Source organism: Zea mays, chromosome 7, assembly GCF_902167145.1.
Source record: "Zea mays cultivar B73 chromosome 7, Zm-B73-REFERENCE-NAM-5.0, whole genome shotgun sequence".
NCBI lineage: Eukaryota > Viridiplantae > Streptophyta > Magnoliopsida > Poales > Poaceae > Zea > Zea mays.
Genome location: NC_050102.1, coordinates 133,853,673 through 133,870,479, shown reverse-complemented (window position 1 = coordinate 133,870,479; position 16,807 = coordinate 133,853,673).

Here is a 16,807-nt window from a genome sequence, read left to right as displayed (position 1 = left end):
AAATCATGCATTTGCATTAGACCTAGTAAAGTTCCACCTTAGATATCATTAACAAAGACTAACTCATACAATCTAGAAATTGAGACACGTTGGAGTTTGCACATGTACAGAGATTGGAAGAAACATGTTTAAGGAAAACCTAGAATAGGCGTTGGACAGACTGAGGCATCAGACCATTTTGAAGTCCGATAGCTAACCCTATCTACACGATCAGGGAGAACATCAGACCTTGTGCTATGGTTCGACGGGGGACATGACGATCCTAGTTGCTGTCTGGTCAATTTATAGAGGACGTCAGACCATGGGCCGGTTTGTTTCGGCTTCTGGCAGCTTCTGGCCACTAAAAGCTGTTGCGAACTACCAAACGCTCAGCTTTTCAGCCAACTTCTATAAAATTCGTTGGAGCAAAAACCATCCAAAATCAACATAAACACATAATCGGTTGAGTCGTTGTAATAGTAGGAATCTATCACTTTCTAGATCCTGAGTCCTATGAACAACTTCATCTTTCTCCATACGCAATCGTAATGATACTCAGATTCTCCCCACAGTCAGATTCTCCCCATAGCCAGATTTTCAGAAAAGCTGGTCAGAAAAAAGCTGAACCAAACAGGCCCCATGTGACTTGGTTTGATGATAAATGTCTCTGGTTGTTTTCAAGGGAAGTATCAGACCTTTTTTTGATAGAACAGGAGGGGAGGGCCCCTACTGAAAATTTTATTTAAAATTTGAAAAGAAAACAAGGTTTAGAACAGACAAGAAGACGAATTACAGAGGATTAGGGAGAGTTTGTATTGCCAATGTTTTCTACTGCCATTGTTGAAGCCATGTCGGGATGGCAGAATCAAATCTACCCAACGCTCTGGGAATGACAAGGAGCAATTCATTTGCAAACTCCTGCTTGCAATGTTGCACCGTTGGATCTTTGTTCTGAAAAAGCCAAGCGTTGCGGCACTTCCAAATGCTCCAAGTCATGAGAATAATAACCTCCATAGAGAATGGAACATTGAGTTGCTGTTTAAGGTTTGCCGCAGCCTCCTCTGGATTAGCAATTCTAGGAGGAATCAGACCGATTGAGTGCTAGCAGGCCTTCGCGAAGTTGCACCTGAGGAATAGATGGTAAAGAGTTTCCTCCTTCTGCCAGATGCAGTTCTCGCAGGTGTAAGACTCAAGAGTCATGTTCTTCCTCCTAAGCATATTCCTAGTGTTGAGCCTATTTTTTAGCCATAGCCAAAAAAAGACCTTATGCTTAGGTTGACATTTGTTCTTCCAGAGCGATCTGTAAATCTGATGCACGTGAGACTGACCCATCAAATGCTTGTAAGTCTGCTTCGTGGAGAAGATTTTAGATCCCCAAATGAGCTTCCAAGTGTCCTTAGCGTTGGTCACCGTGATTTGTCCCCAGACCTCATTTAGCTCAAGATATTGCTCATAGGCTTTCACAGACAGAGGGAGCTGAAAAATCTCGAGGAGGTGCTCTTTTTGCTTAGCTTCTTTGATAGAGAGTTTGGTGTTGCAAACAAAAGAAAATAATTCCGGGTATTGCTGAGCCGGGATGCCCTTGTTCCACAGATCTTCCCAGAAAAGAATAGTTCTCCCATTGCCAATGGTCGGGGCTGCCAAGCCCTTGAAGTCTTGGAGTAAACTAAGCAGGCTTTTCCACCAAAAGGAACCAATATTTGAACAACTAGGGAGTCTGTTTGTCCTGTAGTAGTTGTTCCAGACCAGGTTAACCCAGGGTAAGTCATGATTGTTGAAGAACTTGTGCACAAATTTCAAAAGCAAGGCCTTGTTTTGCGTCTCCAACCTGACCACCCCAAGGCCCCCATTTCGCTTCGGCTGAGTAATCATGCTCCAAGGAGCAAGAGCTGATCTGATTGAGTTCACATCATTTCCTCTCCAGAGACAATGCCTCTGGGAAGCATCAATCCTTTTGACAGTGGAGGCATGAATTTTCAGCGTGCTCATCAAGAAAGTCGGGAGAGCAGAGAAAACAGAGTTAACTACCTCCAGTCTTCCGGCCTGGGAGAGGAGACCAGAAGTACAGGACAGTCTCCCTCCAATCCTTTGAATAAGTGGTAAAAAATGGCAGATTCTGGGTTTTGACAGGCCTAGAGGTACACCAAGGTAAGTGAAAGGCATAGAACCTGTCTGGCAGTTTAAAGTTCTGGCTAGAATCTCCAACGACGCTGGGCAGACATTGATTGGGTACATACTTGATTTAAGGTAATTAACTTTGAGACCCATCGAGGTAGCAAAGGAGTTTAGAACTGCTCTGAGGAAAAATAATTGTCTGGGGCAAGCTTCCAAAATCAAGAGAGTGTCGTCAGCATATTGAACAATCGGGAAATCTTGACCACAGTTCTCAGTGAGTGGCAGCTGGAGAAGACCCTGCTGTCTCGACTTATTGATTATACTTTGAAGCAGATCTGCCGCTAGAACGAATAAAAGAGGCGAAAGGGGGTCTCCTTGTCTTACCCCACGCTTGCAATGAAAAGATTTGCCTGGCACACCATTAAGGAGAACCGAGGACGTGCCAGATTGGAGGATATCCCTAATCCAGCCTAGCCATTTGGGCCCAAATCCTCTGAAGGACAGCACCTGAAGGATTAGATCGTGCTCAACTGTGTCAAAGGCCTTCTCAAAGTCCAGCTTGAGCACGATGATTTCTTTTTTGGAAACATGGCATAAATGGATGTATTCATAAGCCCAAGCTAGGCAATCCTGGATGGATCTACCTTTGATGAAGCCATATTATTTTTGTGAACAAGGGAGGTCATCACTGTCTGAAGACGGTTGGCCAACAACTTAGTGATGATTTTCATACTATTATTTAGAAGCGAGATTGGCCTAAAATTTTCCACCAATTGACCATTCTCCTTCTTCGGAATTAGAACAATAAAAGAACCATTAATACTTCGAAGACAGACATCCCCCTGAAAAAATTGCTCACATAAGTCGTAGAAATCCTGAGAAATGACCGGCCAACATTTTTTGAGAAAATTGGTGTTGAATCCGTCGGGCCCCGGCGATTTGTCGGTGGGGAGGGCAGCAACAATGCTGTCGATTTCTTGCTTTGTGAAAGGCTCCTCTAACCAATGTAAATCTTCTTGCAACGAAATCAGGCTAGAGAGATCGAAAACATTGTCCAAAAAGTCAGAAGAACCCAAGCGACATTTGAAGACATTCCACAGAAGGCCAGCTTTCCCGTCATGATCTGAAAAGAATGACCCATTATCATCAGAGAGCAGCGCAATTGAATTACGCCGATGCTTTACCGTTGCGTGAGCATGAAAAAAATCTAGAGCAAATATCCCCCTTGGTGACCCAATTGATGGAAGCCCGTTGTTTCCAATAGATTTTCTGAATTTGGAGCAATTTAGCATTTTTGGATTGTAGAAGCTCCCAGAAATTCCATTCTTCAATCGAAAGATCGCGATGTTTCTCAATAAAGTCAATGAACTCTATAAGCAGCTTAATTTGTCTCACTGTTTTATCAATGTTTGGCAGAGACCGCTGCCAATCCTTGAGGATCTTTCTGGTGTACTTGAATTTTGCTGTTAAGTTTTTCGCTTTGTCTGCAAGAGTTGGCTGAGCAATCCAAGAATGTTGAAATACAGTCATAAATTCCTCAAAATGAAGCCAGAAGTTCTCAAACCTAAATATCTTAGGCCTGGGGACCTTAGACTTGAAAGAAATCAGACAAAGAACATGATCCGAGAAATCCCTGGGCAGCGTCTTTGCGTGGGTGTCAGGGTAAAAAACCGACCATTCTTGCGAGATGAAAAACTAGTCAAGTCTCTGCATGAGAGGCTCCCTTTGCCTGTTCGACCAGGTAAAGGAAAGACCATGGAGGGGGATTTCCAGCAGGTCAAGCGCACTAATGGCCTCATTAAATTTCAACATCAGATTAATATCCCTCCTCCCCGCAACGTTTCTGTTTTCAGGCCTACGAATGAGATTGAAGTCCCCAACAATCAGCTAGAGCTTTTTCGAGGGCATATTGATATCAGAGAACCAGTTAAGAAATTCGACTTTCCCATGCGGAGTATAGGGCGCGTAAATATTAGTGACAATCCAGGATTCATTGGATGAATTAGCAAAGAATTCAACCGAAAGAGCATACTCATTCTGAAAATCACAGTGCCCGCCAACTTACAGCTATTCCAAACAGTAATGAAGTGCCCTGAATTTCCCACCGAGGGAACAAAAGCGAACGCATCCAATGAATTGGGATAGAATTTTCTAAGGCCAGCCCTGTCAAAAAATTCCTTCTTGGTCTCCTGCAAGCAAACAATATCACATCTGGAATCCCTAATCGCGTAATGAGTACCATTCCCTTTAACGACCGAATTGATCCCTCGTACATTAAAACTTAAAACGGACCAATCAGAAAAAGTAGCAGAGTTGTAACTATTCATCATGGGAATGATCTGGTTTATCAACGAAAAGAAACCCAAACCCATCAGCAGGGTGGGCGAAATAGTGTTTGTTAGAACCGAACATAGCGCAGCCAGAAATCACAAAGTTTGTCGCCACAACAACCAGCCAAAAGCGCCAGGGTCGAAACAACCAAAAAGCCTGGCGAAGAGAAGTCCTGCAAAATCCCCATAACCGGAGCAGCACCATCAAGTTAGTTGTCTTCATCTGTGGAATCTTGATTCTGATCCCCGTTGTCTCCTTTCCCAGGCTTATCGGAGCCCACACAACCAGAGGGATTCTTCTTCTTCTTCAGAGCAATATCGGACAGGTCCACTTCTGACAGGTTACAAAATCTTTCCCCTAGGCGTCTGATGTTCTTGGCAGAAAGGGAGGGGGGCCTCAAACTTGTGCTGACACATCAAACAGTTCTTTTTCTGGCAGGAGCCCTGCCTGAACCCAGCCCGAGCATCACGAAGTCTCTTGCTTCTCCGAAGGTCAGACTCCACCACCGCAGGCTTGGATGAGGATGAGCGAGAGCCAAGTCCGAGGTGGCAGAGACGTTGCCAGAAGAATCTTCCTGGAGAACAGCCTCAAGGAACTTGCCATCAGGACATTTCTTGGGGATGGCCAAAGGGAGGGTCTCATCCTCAGACTCCAGCAAAGCAGAGGGAATATCTGAAGACAAGAAAGATTTCGACCAATTGAAGGAGTCTTTATGCAGCAGGTTAGACATGAAAAAAGGAGCCCATTTCTTCGGGATCTGCACAGAGAGCTCAGGATTACCAGCAGGAGCAAAGTAGTTGGCCCAGATTCTGTAGAATTGGGCATTCCTTTTCCTTTCCAGGTGACTCAGAAGAACAGGGTCTGGCCTCCAATCCTGGGCAAACATATAATTCAACTCCACAATGTTGGGGTCATTGATGTTAGGACCCCTGGCTGGGCATGAGGTAAAATAATATCCCCTGGCACATGGGGACCTCCCTGGATAGGGGGCCCGTCAATCTCCTGAAGGTCATTCAAGGGAACACCATCCACAACAGGAAGGGCAGGGGCATTAAAGGGAAGCACTGTCCCAACAACATCCAGGTCAGCAGGAATCTGCCCATTCTGAATCTGTCCATTCTGCACCGGAACACCCAGAGTGGGACCAGAAGAACTATTCGAGGACAAGTCAAAATGAGGGTTGCTGACTTGTTGCTCGTCAGGTGGCAGGTCTTGTTGGGGCTGCTGGACAGGCGATGCATTCACAATCCATTGGTCCCCGTCCCCCTGAATATTATCAGCTGGCTCGGCCTAGGCATTGTCTTCAGGTGGCAAATTGAGGTCCCACCCCGCAGCAGGCACAGGTTGACTCAGACCAAAGAACTCGAGGGGAAGCTACTGACCATCCTCCGGGGCCACCGGAACTGGGTCCTCGTCCTGGGCCTGACCCCCCAGCAAGGTTTGCTGGATGATTTCGCACTGAACTGTCCACGAGTCACCAATAAAGCCATCAGCTTCTGAAAAAACAATGAACTGTGGGACCTCCTCGCGAGACGTGACCCGGACCCTAAGCATGGTCCTGTAAACATTATGTCTGTCGTCTTCCCATAATAGTAATCTGCCAAAGGAACCAATGGCAGCCTGCAGATATTCTGATGAACGATAATCTAGCGGGAATCCCAACAACATGAGCCAGCATTCACAATTAAAGAAAAGGGCTCTGTGGTTCCAGGCATCATTGTGCCACAGAGCAGTGAAGGTGGCATCCAGGTAGTTCTGCGGGCCAAGCAGGACTAGATTGTCTCTCTCAAGCACACTACTAAACTGAATCAGGACCTGCCCCAGGTGCGACCGCTGAATATCCCGCACCCCAAGCCGACGGTGCTCCACCAAATATTCTCTGACCACGTCTCTCACCGCCGAGAAAGTGACCTCATGATCAGGCAAAGGTTGAATATTGATGATGGCCCAATCCTCATGTAATGGCGGAAGGCGCCGAGTCACTGACCTGGCCATAACCTCCCGGTGCAGGACCACCGAAGCGCTGAAGCCCGGCGGAAGGAAGGGCTCGGGATCGACACGCCTATACGCCATCGAGACGGGAAGCGAAGATCGCCAACCAGCGGCCGGAGAGGGAGCAGTTTGGGGTTTTGGTGAAGTGACACCCAAAGAAAGCGTCGGGTACTAGAGAGGTGACGATTCAGATTTTTTTAATACCTCCCAGGCGAACTCCTCGAAGCAACTGAAACAGGGCGGTCCACCGGACAGGGACACCACGGGAGAGCGAAACCAAGTAGAGTGATCCGGAGAATTTCGATTTCCCACCAAAATGGCCCGGCTCCCAAAGGCAGGAAATGAGGCCAACGGGAAACCGAAAGAAGATTTCTTTGAGGGACAAAAAAGCTCCAAGTGACCGAGTGCCTTACAGAAAAAACAGCGGAAGGTCGACGGGCCCAGCAGCCCAATAGGCCCCCGAGGCCGAACGGGACGCTAGTGAAGATTACGACGCCGATACCGATTAAAATTTGAATTTTGAAAGTTGGAACGGTCGTGCATTCCGCCGCCATGAACCTCACCAATAGGATCAGAGCTCGAGAACCGATGAGGCACAGCACTCGGCCGAGAGGATGAAGACGACAAGCCCAGGCGATTGAACACCGAGATTCTAGGGCGAGACTGTTAACGCCCACCAGTGGGAAACCTCCAATCGTTGCAATTGAGGCCAGATTACCAGGGGAAGAACTCAAACGTCTGAACACAGACGTTCTAGTCTGAGGCTGACGCTCAAAGCCACTGGGAGACTTAATGTTGTTACGAATCGGAATAGCATTGGCACCAGTGAGAGGGAGCTTAACAATATCCGCAAAGGATAAACTCTTTTTGCCCCGCACCTGCTGCCAAGAAGACGCTTCTTCCTCCGAAAAGATCTTGAATTCATGTTTCCAGTTAGGTCCACCATAATTCCAAAGGTTGAAGAAAGCCATGAATTCCTTACGATCAATGCATCCGGAATTGTAAATATGGAAATCCACGGCCATCGAGGAAACCGAAAACCGAAAAACCCGGTCAGCGAGCTGAAGCACCTCAAAGCCAGATGCGAACCCGCCAAGGGCCGCCTGGAGGAGTTGACCAACAGAATCCAGGTTCAACTTGAAGATGTATCTGCCAAAAGAAACCACCTGCCAGAAAGACGACCGAAGGCGGGGGCGAATCGGACAAACCGAGGAAGCTAAATTGAGCTTGAGGGAATCCTCGAAGGCCAACCTAGGCCGGAAGTCCAGGAGAGCGAGGTCCATGCTTGAAGAAACGAGAAGAACAGGGGTAGGAGAGCATGAGGAGCGAAGGAACCTGAGCTAGAAGGCCATCGCCTCGGGAGCGGACACACCGTGAGATTTTTTTTATAACGGAGATCCATCTGGGCTGCTCAAGTATCAGACCTTGATGTTATGGTCTGATGGTTAATGCATCCTTATATTTAATGTTTTAGTAGTCACATCAATTTTATTTACGGTGGATAGCAACCCAAAAGTGTATCTCAAGGGTTATCATGAGATATGCAAGACATTTCAACATTACTTTTGTGATATGTTGGCGAAATTAACCTATTATACCATTATTTAGGAGAAGACAAATAAAGTGACAATCCTTTTGTTAACCACACAAATAGAACATGCTCATCAATCACGTACGGGTAGAAGTGGTAATGGAACACGATCTAAATATTTCTTCACAATAAGTTGAGACTCTTAAATAATTTTAGTTCAAAATGAATAGAGATAGAGTCCAATTCTGATCCTAATCCAATTTAATTCTTAATTTTTATAGTATAAAGTCTAGTGCTCATTATCACTCCTAATCACGGATAGACAACGTCCCTATAGAGCTGATTTGGTGATCAGCGATCCCGAAAGAATTCGTGGGAGGAATCGACTTGCTATTTGAAATTTTGAATAACAAGTAGATTCCTCCCCCATTAAATCAGCCCTTAGTGACAAACTCCCTTCAGTATGTACCGTGCGTACATGCCCTTGTCGGTCATCGACTCATCGTACACGTCGATCAAATCAAACCGACCGATACGGCAGAAGGCCTGCTTGAACGTTTTCAGAGCAAAGGCGAGGCCTGCTTGGCCTAGACTAGACGCCAAGCTTTTTGTAAAGCAAAAACAAAAGTAGAACAACGATTGTTGCCGTTCCCAGCTGTAAAATAAACTCATGCAGGCGTATCAGACCAACAGACCATTGGAGATTTGGAGTGCTCAATTTTAGATGTCCTCAATTGGCAGTCACTCTCGTACGAGTACGACAGGACGCTGTCCCTTAAAACATCACCATCTCCACCAAGTTAAGAAAAAACCTTTCTCAATCTTGTTTTAGTATAGTATTTTTTTAATCTCTTAAAATCTCCCCTCAATCTCTTAAATTAAGGATCGCAAACAACCTTTTTTTTTCCTCAGTCGCCTTTCTTTTAATCTGTCGAAGCATAGTTCCTCTCTACTGTAAATATTCATTTATTCGGGTCTGTTTGGTTTCATTACTCTAAGGATAAAAATTTAGAGCATGTTTGGCTCGCTGCCTAACTTGCCACACTTTGCTTAACTTTTCTGTCTAAAGTTAGTTCTTTAATTCGAACGACTAAACTTAGGCAAAGTGTGACATAGTTAGCTACAAACTAAACATGCCTTTAGTTAGAAGACTAAAGTTTAGTCACTATTCTGTTTGGTTCCAGGGACTAAAAGTATTAAAAATCATTAAATAAATCATAAGATGACCAAAATACCACTTAGTATTCTCCCGGCATTAGTGCAACTGAAATAAAGGAGTGACAAAAGATGAAATTAATATGATTTATTCTCTTTTTAGTCATCCTTGAGGGACTAGGGACTAAAACAGTTTAGTCCCTATTTAGTCCCACCGTTTAACATTTATGGACTAAATGAGATTAAAATGAAAGGACTAATCTTTAGTCCCTCAACCCAAACGAGGCCTTAATCTTCTCTAGCTGCATATATGGGATTGCATATCCCAAATCCCAATGGGTGGAGATGCTCTTAGGCCGATTCTAGTAGATTATCCAAAGTTTACATATATGTACTGTTTTGCACTATAGACTGTATTGTTTGCAAAGTGAAGTTTAAATATAGGTATGTGGATGAGTAAGGTGCTATATAGATGAGTAAACTATTGTAGATAGTCTTAACGACTTACCCCCGTCACCAACTATCGGTTATTGGCTTATTGCTATAGCTCATATGTAAAGTCTAAACACAAACGATCTTCACAGGAAAACAAATAAATCGACAATTTTCATTGCTACCTCCGTTTCAAGACGGATGGAATTTTAAGTCTAAATTGAACTAATTTTTTTTAATTCTAACCATTTTATAAAAAATATTAATATTTACAACTTTAAGTAAATATGTTACCAAAATATTTCATCATTACCTCAATAATATTAATTGGGTATCATAAATAACATTATTACCTTTTATTCTCTCGGTTTCAAAATATTAGAAGGCTCGATGTTTGTATATACGTACCTTTTAATATTACTATTTATATATATTTTGGGGACATATATTTTATTAAGAAAGAAATATATTATTAAAGACACTTTAACTCGAGTCATTTGGAGGAACCTTTATAAATCCCAAAACAGAATTTTGGGTGTTACAGAATGCTCTGCTATACAAAATGCTCTGCTATTCGAAGGTAAAACTAACTTAAGGTGAAACCCAGAGCTGTAACAATGGTACTATACAACTATTTATGGGGTCAGAGTTACATTCTTGATAGTTCAAAATTACAACAGTAGCCACCCATCAATATGAAGGCATATTACGAGCGATGATAGGCATTTGCGTCTTTTTGCTGGGATTAAGCGTTGCAGATGTCTTCTCTTCCTCCTTCGTAGCTTCTTTTCAGTTATGCCCGAAGGAGATTGGGCTTCGTTTGCACCTCACAACTTCTATTCCTTCATTTCCCTGTTGTCGTGAAGCCAAAGAACATCAATTTCAAGGCTCGTTCGAAACATGTATCCTAAAATAGCCTGAAATAACTCATAGTGTCGAATGTGAACCTTTGGCCAAAGACCTTCTCTCCAACATATGCATAACATATTTTCTATACTTTTGTATCACTTTATGTAAAAGGGTTAATGTATAGGCTACATGTAGAACGATAAGTATTCTAAGGGATTGTTTGGTTAGGAGTGGATTGAAGTAGACCATAGGGGATTAAATCTCTTGTTAGTCAAATTTAAACAGAAAGAAATATAATTCCCCCTTAGGACTTGTTTGGGTACTCTAGTATTCACCCCAATCCATATATTTAAGATAGATTGAGCTGTAAATTAAACTAATTTACACTCTAATCCACCTCAATACATGTAATTGAGATGAATAGTAGAGTACCCAAACAAAGTCTAAATACACTCTAATCCACATGCAACTAAACAAGGCCTAAGGTGGCACTTAATCCACCCACTACAATTGCATGTACCATATGGGCTAACAACAGAAACAATCACTACATGCTTCTAACGAGCGTATTGAGTAGGCATCAAACTCGAATCAAACTCTCGCTCAGACGGGGGAGTATAATATAGGAGCTTTTTATTACTGAATTTGATTAATGGCCTTTGACGGGGACAGCAAATATGTAACACAGACAGGGACTCATCAATTTTTACAGTACGTTACTACGTACGTACGTACGTACATGTCCGTGTCACTATGCCCAATCACACAAGTCACGTCTGTCTACTGAATTGGAAGAAGTCCTAACCGGCTTTGAACCTCCACAACCAGCACACACACAGCACTCCTATATAAAACCCCCCTGCATCGCATCTCTCGTTCATCATCGAGTTTGAGCATCGAGTCATCATAAGAGACAGGCCGGCGCGCGCATATATATAGCCTATCCAGTATCCCACCTTGCAAATCCACAGCGCTACTACACATCACACGGGAACAAAACAATGGCCGCTTGGACAAGAAAGGCCACCGCCAAGGCCATGGCGAGCTGCGTGACGACGGGTGCCGTTCGTGACGACGATGGTAACAAGCAGAGGATCCCGAAAGGGTACATCCCCCTGGTGCTGGTTCGCGACGGCGAGGGAGAAGGTGGCTCGGAGACTAGGATCCTGGTGCGCGTGAGAGACCTCAGGGAGCCCTGCATGGCGGTGCTGCTGGAGATGGCCGAGGAACAGTTCGGGTACGGGCAGCAGGGGGTGCTCAAGGTCCCTTGCGACGCGCAACGCTTTCACCATGTGGTTGCCATGGCACGCAAGTCCAAGGTTGCTAGTGCATAATTTGGCGTCATACTATCTGCATATATGTACGGCATAGGTAGATCCATTCATCCAATTATTACTTTATATCGGCTTCACGTATTTCTAGCTAGTTGGACTAGGACGGGTATGCTAATGCGACGTAAGTCTACCGCATGCAAGTTTGATTGTTTAATGTATAGATGATCTGTGAGGGGGTGCATAAGTATTATTTAATCATTTTTTAAGAAAAACTCATGGTCGGTGCTATAAGGCTATCTCCAGCAGATCACTTATTACATGTTTTATCTCATCTCTTATTTTAAACTTCACTATACAAACAGTGTTAAACAGTGTCATCTACAGTTCTGCATCGCCTATTTTACCCTACCTACTGGAGACGGTCTAAGTTTTGAGGGCATGTGTCATCCTAGTCCTCTACTCATTGCATGAGATCGAAGGGGTTAAGGGGATTAAGTCTCTTTCTATTCAATTTTGGCTAGCATGTGATTTGATCTTCTTCGATCTACTCCAATCTACACCTATCCGGACAGGTAATTGTGCCAATTTTATCCCTAATCTAATGGAAAGACGAGGCTTACAAATTAAATGAGGAAAATAAAAGTGCTCAAGAGATCACTCAACGGTTTAGTCACCCCTCTTATTTATAAAGGGTTATTCCTCTTTCCTAATCTACCCTTAGATACATAGACCATATTCATTCAGCCAAGGGCGAAATGGATCGAACTTTGATATGTTGATCTGACAGCCACATCCTCTTCAGAAAGTTGCTTCGCCTTGACACACTCTTCATAATGACGCCACATATTGAGGCCCAAACCTGGTGAAACCCGTGAACTGTCGTGCTAGGTGGATTTGAGGCTCAACCACCGAAACCACGGCAGGTAGCATTCTCCATATCCGTCCCTCGTGTCCTAGACATGTGTACCCCCGGTCTGCAATCGTGTCAGTAACATGATCCGCTCTGCCAAGTCCTCGCATCTATCAGTGTCACCAGGTGTCAGCCATCACGACTAGTCACCTGGCTTCCCAGTCCCTCGGTCAAGTCTCAGCGCTCGTCCATCACCGCTCTCGGTCCATCAACATTGTCGGGTACCGTAATTAGGGGTACCCTCAATGCTCCTAAACACGGCCGAAAAACATCTTCAGAACAAACCATACACGGCTGATAAAGCGTGGTTCAAGTTAGGGCCTCGTCTACCGAGGAACGCGACCTTACCCAAGCCCAGCCTCGGGCGATAACAGTAGTCCCGGATGGATTCACGCCTCGCCCGAGGGTCCCCTCAGTCAGCAGACGCACCCTCGGCTCGCCCGAAGCCCAGCTCGAGCAGACTTTGTCGTGCAGCGACCTTGGCCAAATCGCCTTACCAGCCGACCGTATCACATGCGCATTTAATGCGGGGATCGCCTGACACCTTATCCTGACACGCGTGCCTCAGTTGGCAAGGTCGAAGTGACCGCAGTCACTTCGCCCCTTTACTGACCGATCTGACAGGAAAACAGCGCTGATCGCCCCGCTCCTGCTACCGTGCCAACCACCAGGATAAAACTGAGTCACGATCTCCCACGAGTTCGGCCTCGGGCGCAACAGGGAGCTCCGCCTCGCCCGATCTCAGGCCTCAGCCTCGGCCTCGGAAGAAGATCTCCGCCTTGCCCGACCCCAGGCCTCAGCCTCAGCCTCGGCTTCGGGAGGAGTCACAACCTCGCCCGAGCCCAGCCTCGGCCTCAGGAGAAGTCTCCGCCTCGCCCGACCTGGGCCTCGGACCGACTACGCTACAGGGGATACATCATTACCCTACTCTTAGCTAGCTGCCTCAGGCTACGAAGGAACAAGACCGGTGTCCCATCTAAGGTTACTCCGGTAACAGGTAATGATGGTTCCCCGCGTGCGCCCATGACGTCGGATTGCTCTCAACCTCCTACGGAAGCAAGACAACGTCAGCAGGATTCATGCCGCGCCGACAACTGTGCTTCTACAGGGCTCAAGGCACTTCTCCGACGGCCACGTTAGCTCGTGTACAGGGCTCAAGGCACTTCTCCGCCAGCCACGTTAGCACATAGCTACACCCCATTGTACAGCTGGGCATCTCCTTGTATCTATAAAAGAGGATGTCCAGGGCCTTCCTAAGGAGGGGAAGAGAGGGAGGTTCACGGCCACGTGAAGATACGTTGACGTCGTGGACAGGGGAGACACGTTGAAGATAGAGACACGCATGGACTCTCTCTCTCTCTCTCGCTCTCGCCCTCGCTCCCTCGCGCCACACTTGTAACCCCTACTACAAGCACCCCAGTGCGAGATAACATAAGCCACATTTCCCTCTTGTGTTCCATCTTGCATCAACCCATCTGGGCAGGGACACACAACAACAAATTTACTGGTCGGTTGACGGTCCTCGCGGGTCTGAAACGCCGACAGTTGGCGCGCCAGGTAGGGGCTCGCTGCGTGTTAACGAACACTTTCCCGTTGAGTTCCAGATGGGTAGTCTCCAGCAGCCTCTTCAGCCGGGGACGGTGCTCCGCTTCGGGGGTCTTGAGTTCATGTCCCTTGACGGCAGCTACGACATGGTACTCCTCCCCCCGCAGCGCGACAGCAACAACGGCCGTCGGCTCGACTGGTAGCGGCGAACTCGACTACGACTTCCCCCTGTGGCAGAAGAGGAACACTCGGGTTTGCCCCGCCACCCTCCTCGCCGGAGGAGGAGGAGACGGGGCAACCGTGGCCATGCAGGAGGCGACACCTCGTCGGCTGTCAGGCCAGGGCAAGTCGACGACGCTGGCACCCCTGTGGGGGCCATGTCGGGTGTTGTCCTCGCACCTGAGACAACGACGGGTGTCACTTCCCCGCAACGCACCAACCCCGAACGGACTGATGACGCCAACACTCTCGCAAAGGACTTGCTGGACGTTAGCCTCATACCTGAGATAACGGTGCGGTCCGTCCCCGACGCGACTTCGCCACCGTCCATCGACCAAGACGTACCGTCCGTTTTCCACCCTGTCCCTTTTAGATTCAGCTTCGATCCACCAAGCGACCCCGCTTCGGTGAGCGCTTTCGCAAGGGCATACCCTGACCTTCCGGGGTACCATATGTGGTCATCTTGGGACCGACTAACGACTGTCTCAACCTCCGGACCCGCGGGTTCCGAGGAAGACGATGACTCCGACTTTGGTTGGGATTTCTCCGAACTCCGTGATCCCAGTGCCATGCGATACTTCATGTCCGCATGTGACTACTGCCTCTCCGGCTGCTCTGACGATGGCCATAGCCTCGGCGATGAGGGTTGCGACCCAAGTCGCGAGTGTTTCCACATCGATCAGGGGGATCACGGCGAAGACAACCACCTCGGCATGCCGCAAGATGACAACGCTCCTGTGCCTGCGTCTCGCGTTGACATCCCACGGGAGCTAGCTGTGGTCCCAGTCCCTGCGAGGGGGTCAGGACACACAGCTCGAGCAATTCCGCGAGATGCAGGACAAGCTCGATGAAGAAGCGGGGCGGCTTGTGCAGCTCCGACAAAACATCGAGCAAGAGTGGGCAGGACGAGCACTTGCCGGAGGAGCGCCTCATCGGGCCCGAGACGTCCAGCGCCATATCGTTGACAATGCCAGGGCAGGGTTGCCCCTGACTTTCAGCGGTGTCGACCAGAATCTAGCTGCAGCGGGGATGCTACTCCGAGCAATGCCAGAGCCATCCACCACCGAGGGGCGGCGTATCCAGGGTGAACTCAAGGGTCTCCTGGAAGACACAGCGGTCCGACGAGCCGAGAGCTCTGCCTCCCGAAGGCAGGGGTGCCCCTCGGAGCATCGCGCAACGTCCTCCCGACGCATGCGGGAGACCTCAGTCTGCACCGAGCGCACACGGGACAGGACGCCCGCAGCCCCGGATCGCCTTGGCGACGAGCAGCACCGCCTCAACCGTCGAGCCCGCCTCAAAGAGAAGGTGCGCCGAGGCTACCACCCCAGGCGCGGAGGACGCTACGACAGTCAGGAGGACCGGAGCCCCTCGCCCGAACCGCCGGGTCCGAGGGTCTTCAGCCGGGCCATACGACAGGCGCCGTTCCCGGCCCGGTTCCGAGCCCCGACTACCATCACCAAGTACTCAGGGGAGACAAGGCCGGAGTTGTGGCTTGCGGATTACCGGCTGGCCTGCCAGCTGGGAGGGACGAACAACGACAAACTCATCATCCGCAACCTCCCCCTTTTCCTCTCCGACTGGGACGACCTGGTCTAGGCCTTCGCGGGAAACTTCCAAGGTACGTACGTGCGCCCTGGGGACTCATGGGACCTCCGAAGCTGCCACCAGCAGCCAGGGGAATCCCTGCGAGAGTACATCCGATGGTTTTCAAAGCAGCGCACCGAGCTGCCCAACATCACCGACTCGGACGTCATCGGGGCATTCCTCATCGACACCATGTGCCGGGACCTAGTGAGCAAACTAGGGCGCAAGACTCCCACCAAGGCGAGCGAATTGATGGACATCGCCACCAAGTTCGCCTCTGGTCAGGAGGCGGTCGAAGCCATCTTCCGGAAGGACAAGCAGCCTCAAGGAAGACAGAAGGAAGACGCCCTCGAGCCATCCGTCCAGTGTGGCTCGAAAAAGAAGGCCAAGAAGAAGGTGCAAGCAAAGTGTGACGCCATTGACACAGATCTCGTCGCTGCCGCTGAGCACAGGAATCCTCAGAAGCCTCCCGGAGGAGTCAACACGTTTGACAAGATGCTCAAGGAGTCGTGCCGCTATCACAGGGGTCCCGTCAAGCACACCCTTGAGGAGTGCGACAAGCTCCGACGTTACTTCATCAAGGCGGGACCTTCGGCAGAAGGTGGCAAGGACCAAGGCAACAACAAGAAAGGGGGCAACAAGGATGAGGAGTTCCCGGAGGTCCCCGACTGCTTCATGATCTATGGCGGATAGGTGGCGAACGCCTCGGCTCGGCACCGCAAGCAGGAGTGCCGGGAGGTCTGCTCGGTGAAGGTAGCGGCGCCAGTCTACCTAGACTGGTCCGACGAGCCCATCACCTTCGACCAAGGCGACCACCCCGACTATGTGCCGAGCCCAGGAAGGTACCCGCTTGTCATCGACCCCGTCATCGGCAACGCTAGGCTCACCAAG